The sequence below is a fragment of the Galeopterus variegatus genome, unplaced genomic scaffold (assembly GCF_000696425.1).
Source record: "Galeopterus variegatus unplaced genomic scaffold, G_variegatus-3.0.2 Scaffold2310, whole genome shotgun sequence".
NCBI classification, from domain to species: domain Eukaryota; kingdom Metazoa; phylum Chordata; class Mammalia; order Dermoptera; family Cynocephalidae; genus Galeopterus; species Galeopterus variegatus.
Genome location: NW_007728421.1, coordinates 4,922 through 14,610, shown reverse-complemented (window position 1 = coordinate 14,610; position 9,689 = coordinate 4,922).

Genomic DNA, 9,689 nt, shown 5'->3' with positions numbered 1-9,689 from the left:
TTATGTCAAAAAATAAGTTAAAATGTTGATTTTATTTCACTCATAAAATAAGTTCTCTTTCTGGCACTATGTACATTTTTAATCATATGCTTAATCTTGACAGAAAATATTCCTTAATTTTTAAAAGGGAATAAAATACATTATGAATTTCCTCCTCATTCTAAATGCTAAATTTTTGAAAAATTAAGAACAAATTATCCTGAAAGGTCTTGTAAGAATATTGTTAATATAAAACAAATAAAAAAAGGCAAATGGATACTGAGATAACATACAGGCAAAGATATTGATTAGAATGAAGAATTCTGAAAATGGAAAATTATTAGTCTTTGCCAGTGGCCTCTGGTCTCATTTTTCAATCTGTGGACTAATATATAAATATTGAAAGTCATAAATATTTTATCATAGCTTTCAAGAAGAAACAAACCATGTGCTACAGTAAAATGCATATATAAGATCATTGTGCTCACAGATTAGGGTCATTTAGAAAGTTGTAAGTGAGACTAAGACCACTTTGGTTCTCAACAAATGCTTCTAAATTCCTGTTTTCCTACCGGGATTAGAAGCCCTTACAGTGAAGGCTGAGCCATGTGCTTATTCTAGTCTCTTACTTAACCCAGCCTTGTGCTCACCAAATGACGTCAACACATATTTATCAATCACCTACTATCGCTTTTATTGGAGCATATGAGATGTAGAATAAAATAGTATTTGTCCACAAGAAATTTATAATATCTCAGGGATGTTAGTTGTTTCCTTAGTCTTTCTGAGATTATCAGTTTATAGAAGATCAGGGACAAACCTGTCCAAAGAGAGATAAATCGAAGCAAGTTCAAGTTTTATGTTGCCATTATGTTGCCTGGCTTAGGACATCCAAACTGCCCTTCCTGCAACTCATCAATCAGAGAATTCTCTTTTGTTTCACCAAGTGGCAAAAATATATAATATACATTACATCATAAATGTAAAATGCCAATATATGTTACCTTTGAAGGAACAGCCTCCAGGCCTTTGTTTCCAGCCTCTCGGCCTTTAAGTGTAGCAACTGTGTTCCCTATTTCCAAACGTTCCCTACTCTTTTGATGGCACTCATATATAGCAATGGTGTCCTTCCTTTGATAGTTATAAAAATTACTCGTCTAGGTTTGTGAAATACTGCATAACTTGAATTTCTGGACTTCTCTTTCCTTAGGAATTAAGGAGGACCTATTTCATATGCCTAATTTCTAGACCTATGAAATAATTACAGTATCTTAACCTGGCATCTTTCCCTTTTCAGAATCTGATAAAAAAAAAACTTTTTCTAATTCTTTATAAGAATTAATCTTTCTTTGTGACTACATCTAGATTTGTGGTTTCCAGAGTCAATAAAATAGGATTTCTACCCTGTTTTAGAATAGGTGTGGCTGGAAGACAAGTAATAAGACATTAAAAGACAAGAAATGACTCCTAGAAACTAGTCCACATAACAAAAAAGCATGTACAGAGGCGAACTGATGAAGCCTGAATTTGAGCTCTGGAAGCCTGGCTACACAGCCTGTACTCATAGGAGCCTGGAAACACCAAAATAAAAGAGCTGGAAGGAGAAACATTCATTATCAGAGTGAAATATTAGAATTTTTACAATTTCAAAGCTGAGAGATTTCAAAATATGACAAGGTAAATGTAATCACAGAGGCTATTTTAATGAAGTTTTTTTAATCAATAGTTGTTATAATGATTTTTTATTGATTTTCTAGCATGTTATAGTGGTAGTACAACTGTTTCCTTTATATTATTTCATTTTTCCAGGAAATGGAATGTCTACCAGTATAGGTTTGGGGACTATTTTATAGTATAAGGAATTGAGGATCAGATAGCTTAAGTATTGGAGAGTTTCCCAAAGTAAGTACTGGGTAGAGCCAGAATAAAAACCTAGGTTTTTTTTTAATATTTGAAACTTTTTATTGAAGCATACAATACATACATTAAAGTGCACAGACAATAAGTTCATTGCTTGATTATTTTTCAGTAAATGAACACACCTCTATAACCAGCACCCACGTTAATAAACAGAATATTGTCAGCATCCCAAATACCCACTGGTCACTCATTCATTTTCCTGACTTCTAACCTCAAAGATCATTTTTACCTGTTTTTGTATTCTACGTAAAACGATACAATATGTGCTTTTTGTATCCAGATCCCTTCAGTCAATATAAAACCTAAAGCTGCTGGTCTTGACTGTCAGTCTTCAAAACACTACCAGAAATGATGGTTTTAGATTTTAAAAGTTTAGGAAATTGTAGGTTACTGTGTTAACTGAATCAATAGGAATACTGAAATAATTCAAGATGAGGATGTGAATAATGATGGAGAAGTTGTCTCCTAAGAGCCAAATCTTCTGTTTACAGCAAAAAGACCAGGGAATTGGAAGACAATAGCACTGCAAAAAAGTAGGATATATATACTCCGTTAACAAACAGAGCGTTAAATGAGACATACTACAAGAAGGTAGATGAGTATTCATTTAGAAATCAATGAAGAGCAAGATAATTGCCAGATTTCTTCCTGCCTCCACAGTAGGTAGGAAGTGAGAGAAGCAGAGTCCCCAGAGAAGAACCAGCCTTCAGTTACGACCAGGAAGGAACAAGTCAAAAAGAGTTGGTCTTCATGGACTCATAAAATGAAAAAAAAAAAAAAAAAATTCTAGGAAGATTATTATTATACTAAAAAGATTCGGTTACTTGGAATGTTGAATTGACTCACAACCTTACTGTTCAAAATCACCCGATTTTCACACATGCTAAAAGAAGACAGATTACTGTCTGCTCCAGAAGTCTCTCCTCTGGCACACTCTCTGCTCCTTTATGCTAGACCTGCTGATTGATTGTCAGTACTCCTTTATATTTTCTTTCCCGTTTCTCCCTATTACCTTTCCCACATTCTCATTAAATTGTGACCTCCATGTACTTGGAATCACTCCTCTGAACCTCACTATCTAGTTTCTCAGGTTGGTTGGCTTCATTGCAGTGATTCCCCCAAAATATATAAACTCGCCTTCCTACCTATAATCTTCTGCTTCAGGCTGTAATCTTTATCATATTTTCCTAACTTAAAGGTAATTTCCCTTAAAGTTTCAAATCACACATAGGAATCACAGTCCATATTTGTTGAAGAGGGAAGAGTTAGAATTGATAGAAATCACTTCCTTAGGCATGCCATGCATTAGAACATGGAGAATGACATCTCCTCCACCCCACCCCAACAGAGATCAATATACAATTCAGTCAGTGTTAAAATGCTGAAATATCCAGAAGAATACTCTCTTTTCTTGGTCATTCCTATACTATGAATAAACAAGTAATGCATATTTATGGGAAATTATCTTGCGAAGGGATGATAAATAATGAATAGTGGTCATAGTAGGAATTTAAACAAAAGAGGGATCCTGTAGAATAACAAATGTAACATATTATGGCAAGCTACACTAGTAGCTTACTAGTAGTAACAATAATCCCTGAATACCAATGACCTAACACCATAAAAATTAACTTCCTGTTTATGTGTACATGTTGACACAGGTGCGCACTCTCAGATTTGTGCATTCTGTGTCTTCACCATCTCAAAGTCGTTTGCTTTCAGGCACAAGGGTGAAGTTGAGAGAAGGTAGTTTCAAAGACCAAGCCAGGAAATGGTGTACATAACTTCTATCTAGATTCCACTGGCCAGAACAAGAACTCGTGGTCACACAAGAACCAGGAAGGAAACTGATAACTTCTATCTAGATTCCACTGGCCAGAACAAGAACTCGTGGTCACACAAGAACCAGGAAACTAGTAAATATAGTTTATCTTTGTGTGCAGGAAGAGAAAGCAGATTATAGAGAGTCTATCAGTTATCACCAACATTAAAATTGCTTTTGAAAATACTCCCGAGAGTAAGTTTTTCCATATTCTGCTCTATATCAAGTCATCCCTCTCGAGCATTGAGTATTGTGTCTTCACAGTCTGCTCTGTCCTGGTAGAAATGGAACGCCACAAATCTGGAGGGGATGTGAGCAGCCTCAGGCGAAAATGCCGCAGACTTTCTTACAGTGCTTACAATGGTTCAGTCATTTATCTTGAATAAATGTTTCTCTGCCCTTTTTTTTTTTATGCATTAGGTGCATTTCCGAAAGTTTTTTGAAGATTTAGTCACTGTTTTTTGAGAAGAGGATTTGCACAGCTCCTCATTTAGATATTCCAACAGTCCCAACCTTAAACATTCAAGGTTAATAAACTCTTTAAACATGGAGACTAGTCTTTTTTCAATGTCTCTTCAGTGAGGAGAATTTCCCACTCAGTTTTCTCACTGACCTTTATAATTATCACTCTAGGAATGCATAAAGATCCCTCTAGTTTGTTTATTCTTTCTGCATCTTCCATCTTAGATCTCCAGCATTGGATCCTTTGGGAGTTCAAAGTGTAAAAGCTTTGTTTCATTGGGGTTTGCTTTCCTAACATGTGAGGAAATGGCTACCTGAAAATGAGCCCAACACTTGAGAAATTAGAACCTAGTGATAGAGACAGAGGAACTGAGACATAACACATTGTTTGAGACTGGACCCAGTCACATGTGAGGCCAAATCTAACCCTGAACTTTATTGAGAAGTTAGCTGATAAATTGTTTTATGTTGTGAACTACCATGACCCGGATGAGCTGGATTTCTATCGCTCACAGTTTATTAAAAATATTAATCTCTTTCTCTCCATATACATATAAATATATGTGTATATGTGTATATATATAATGATAATACATACATACCACTATTTAATTTCACTTATCACAGTTTCTATATTGCATTTTTATCTGTGATAGGAAACTATTTTATTTGTTTTGTTCAATATTACTAATTCTATAGGATATTTGTCATATTTTTCTGTCCAGCTTCCAATAACCCTTGCCTACATTATTGAATGATCCACTATACATATTCTTGCACAGTGTCCTATGGAAGTTGAAAAGGGCTGAGGCAAATGCTCTTTCTTCCTGTTGTCCAAAAATCAGGGTGAAACATATGCCCTAGTTTTGGCCAATCAGATGTTTGTTTTCTCACCTTTGAATCCTGGTTTAGTGTCACAGAAACAAAAAGAGAGTTAGAATCTATTTTACCACATCACTGATGATGTTCCTCAGGCATTGTAACATCATCCTGACCAAAATTTTATTGTTTCCATTTTATCTCTGAGCAGACTTGGTTATTGATTATCTTTCAGTCCTAGTCCTGCAACTTCACGTTTGTTTATTCTGTGTGCACTTGTTGCACTTCTAGCAAATTTCTTTTTTGTTTGAGACAGCCAGTTTGTTAGGGTTACCTGCCTCCAAAAAACCAGACTGATAAATTAGAGAAACTTTTATAATTAGCTGAGAATAGGCAATTAATAAATAATTATTTTAAAAATGAGTTTTGATAAAGGTCTGGGGAAGAAAATATCATGTTTCTATTTGGCTGGATTTTTTTTTCTTTGCACTGAATTCAGTTTCATGAATATGTATGAAAAGGCCCTGTAATAAGCTCTCCTATGTATACAGACATGCGTGATACACAGTGATTTATTTCAAAATGCTTGTTTTATAATTAGGGACTTCTAAGATTCAAATTAAAAGATAAATGATAAGGCAGCTGCTATGGTTTGAATATTCCCCCATGCTCATGTTGGAGTTTAATTCCCAATATGGTATTTGAAAGATGGGGCCTTTAAGAGGTGATTTGACCATGATGGCTATTCACTCACGAATGGATTAATCCATTCATGGATGAATGGTTATCATGAGAATGGTGCTATGGGCTTCATAAGGAGAGCAAGTGTGCATGTTGGCACACTCTTACCCAGCCCCCATTATGTGATTCCTTGCGTTGTCAGGGGAAACTACAGAGTCCCTCCCCACCAAGAAGAAGGTCCTCACCAAGTGTGGACCTTTGACTTCCCAGCCTCCAAAAATGTGAGAAATAAATTTCATTTCTTCATAAATTACCCACTTTCAGATATTCTGTTATGAATGACCAAAAATAGTTTAATACAGCAATAGTTAATTTTCCCTAGAATTCTACCTTTGCCAGAGTTATTAATAACCATAGGTTTACACCTGTTACTCATTCGCTTAAAAAATATTTACTGAGCATCTCCTAGGTGCTAAGACATGCTAAGTGCTAAACACACAGCATAGTACAGGACAGGCAAACCCATGACCTGTCAGAACGTGTATTCTGACATTTCACTAACTTGCTAAAGACCAAATTTAAATATATTAAAAATTACACTTTCATATTTAAAATTATAAAAACCACTTCAAATGACAAATGGCGAACTTGGGAAAACATTTGCAACAATTTCTACTCATAAAGACTAACACCTTTAATATATGAAGAGAACTCATAGAGATTCATAAAAATAAATGCTAATTTTCAAATTGAAAAATGGGCATTGCTCATAAATAAACAATTCACAGAACTGCAAATTACTAATAAGTACTTGATATCTCATTAGTAATCAAAGAAACATAGCAAAAATACAAGAAACAATTTTTACTCTTCTAATTTGTGACAGCTTTTAAGTAATATGCTAAATGATTGTATAGTCAGAACAACATTCTCAGACACAATGTTGGTAAGCCTTAGGCAACATTTTTCTATGCAAAAATAGAACATTTTTCTTAGCAACGTATAGCAACACCTTTAAATTTTCTTTAATACAATAATTCTAGCTCTGGCAATCTACTCTAATAAAATTTTAAAAACTAGGGCAAAGTTTACAGTAAAAAATATGATAAAAACAAAATGGAAAAACTGGAAAACAAAATAAAAACAAACAAAACTCTATTTCAAATCTCCAAGCTTATGACTTTTCAAGGAGTTTTCCCAGAATATTTTTCTTCCTTCTCACAGTCCCATAGGTCCAGTTTCTTGCTCTATTCTCATTTAATCTAACATTATCGGCCCATACTTCATTATGGGTCAATACGTTTTCCTACATTGAAAATAATTTGCATTCTAATTTATGTTTATGTTAATTTCAGATCAATGTCTTCTTCCTTTTTTTTTTTATTGACTGGTGAGGGGATCGCAACCCTCGGCAGAGTGTGGTCCGCACCACACTCAGTGAGCGCACGGGTCATCCCTATATAGGATCTGAACCCGCGGCCTCAGTGCTACCAGTGCTGCACTCTCCCGAGTGAGCCACGGGCCAGCCCCAGCCCAGCCCCAGCCCCCTATTTCTGATATATTAAAACTCTTTGCACACACTGCAAACTCCTTTTAAGTGGGTTCTCTAGTCTCCTGTTATTTGAATCCAAATTAAAGGGGGTGCATAAATTGTTTAAAAGTACTGTAAAGGGCCGGCCCGGTGGTGCACTGGATAGTGCGCCGCTTGGGAAGCGCTGCGGCCCTCCCGTCCGAGGGTTCGGATCCCACATACAGACCGGCTCCCGCTCACTGGCTGAGCGAGGCGCGGGAGCAACACCGAGGCTTGCGATCCCGTTGCCGGTCCCCGGTCCGGTACGGGGGCAACACTGAGGGTTGCGATCCATTGCTGGACACGGAAAAAGACAAAAGACAAAAAAAAAAAAAAAAGTACTGTAAAAAGAGCAAAATCCTGTTACTTTAGACAGCAACAGTTCAATGTCATGAAAATATTACCTTTTCTTATCCTTATTTTGCAAAAACTAAAGTCATCAATTCAGTTATATTAACACATTTAATAGAAAACTGATATTACCCTGTAATAAGGAAAAGGTTTAAGATCCTTTCCCTTAAAATGGCATGTTTTTGAGAAAGCACAGTAATGATTCTAATAACTATAAAAATTTGTAGGGCTTAAAAATCCTTAGTTCTTCCTCTTCTTGAAAATGGCTTTTTGCTCTCTTTTGGTGAAAATAAAAATGTTAATAAGAAATAATAATGTGCATAATTACATAAAATGTAGAAACAATTTTTATTCATTATGTAAAGGGGGATACAGGAAATGTAGTCAAAGAATCAAAAAGTAATACAGGAAACATAAGGTCAGCTGCATCAAGGGATACTTCTCACAGCATAGTGCCTTTATTAAGTATTCTAAACTCATTCAACCATGGTTCAATAGAGATGTTTCTTGAAGTAAATAACATGCTTATTCACTTTACAATTCAGGAAATTACTGAGCTCTCGCTGTGCCATTAAACAACTTTTATCCCTCTCTTCTTTTCCGTAACGTAATTGTTCCGTACTCACTAAGAGTCTGGGTGTCCCATGACTAAGCTGAAGCGTTCCACATTGTGTGTACCCAGCAAAGCCCCAGAAGTTGCAATCTGTCTTCCCATCAATGTTCCCCTATTTTCAGGGCTCCTTCCTTTCTCCTTTTAGCTTCTATTCTTTGTTTAGCAATGTGCCAGGCATTTTATAAATACCTAATTTGGCCAACCCCTCTTATAGGTATGCAATCTGAGGCTCAGAAAGCTCATAAACTATATTCAAGTTTGTAATAAATTCAAGCTGGTAATAAACGATATATCACAGGTTGCTTTGCCTTAAAGCTCTACTCATTCAGTGTGACCAGAAGGAAATCATTTTCATAACTGTTTTCAGTAGTTTATTGTTTCAATGGGTATTAGGTATTAGGTATTGAATTGGTATTAGGATGAACATTTAATTGCAAATAAGCCAGTCTGGTAAATTTTTCCTTAGTATAGGTTTTGTTTAAGCTAAAAACACACACACATATCAGCATTCATAAAAATGTTAATTACTCTGATTCGATCATCACACATTGCATATAAGTGTACTTCAAAAAGTTCACAGATAAAACAGAATTAAAAGGTAATTCACAAATTTTTCCACGAACTTTGTGAAGTTTTCATACATGTATCAAAATAGCACATTGTGCCCCATAAACATGTACAATTATTATGTGTCAATCAAAATTCATAATAAATAAAAATGAAATTCATTGAATAACTTCAATAAATTTATTAAATAACTTATTTAAAAATAAAATTAATTAAATAAATAACTTCACTGGGATAAGAGATTAAGCATTTACCATTACGATGTATTTTGGAATAAATGTCAATCATTGGGCAACCATTTTCAAAGGAATTTTGATTACGTAGTGTCTCACTGAATGGCTGAGCAAGATTGCACGCTGGTGTCTGTGGAATGAAAAGTGATTTTCTCTGAGATCAACAGTTTTCTGTCAAGTGTAGAAAATTAAAGAAGTGCAATGGAATCCTGCTTTATGCAAGTTGATATTTTTTAAAGACTGGTCCAATTGGACTTCAGACTTTATGTGCTTTTCCCTCCTCATTGATCGTATTTGGCAGAAGCTTTTAATAATAAAGAAAAAAGAGAGAAACAAAAACCCAGGCTGAGTTTGTGCTAGCCTTGTGACCCTCCCTGGAGAAATGCTGCTCTTTGCTCAGCAATTTGTGCTCAGCACACAGCCGCCACAAGGAAAACAGCTGGGCTCGCTTCCTGCTCTCCATTCAGTGTAGCAGACTGGTAACAAATCTGCAAAGACAGGCATGGGGGAGGGAAAGGATACCTAAACAAAACAGAAGCTGAGATCACAAAGAATCCTTCAGCATTCTGAGATAGAGGGAATTCCAGGGAACTGAATATTTTATGGCCTGGATTTTTATTATTATAAAAAGCTCAGTGATTAAGTTGCTTAAAAGCTTAAAATGAGACAAAA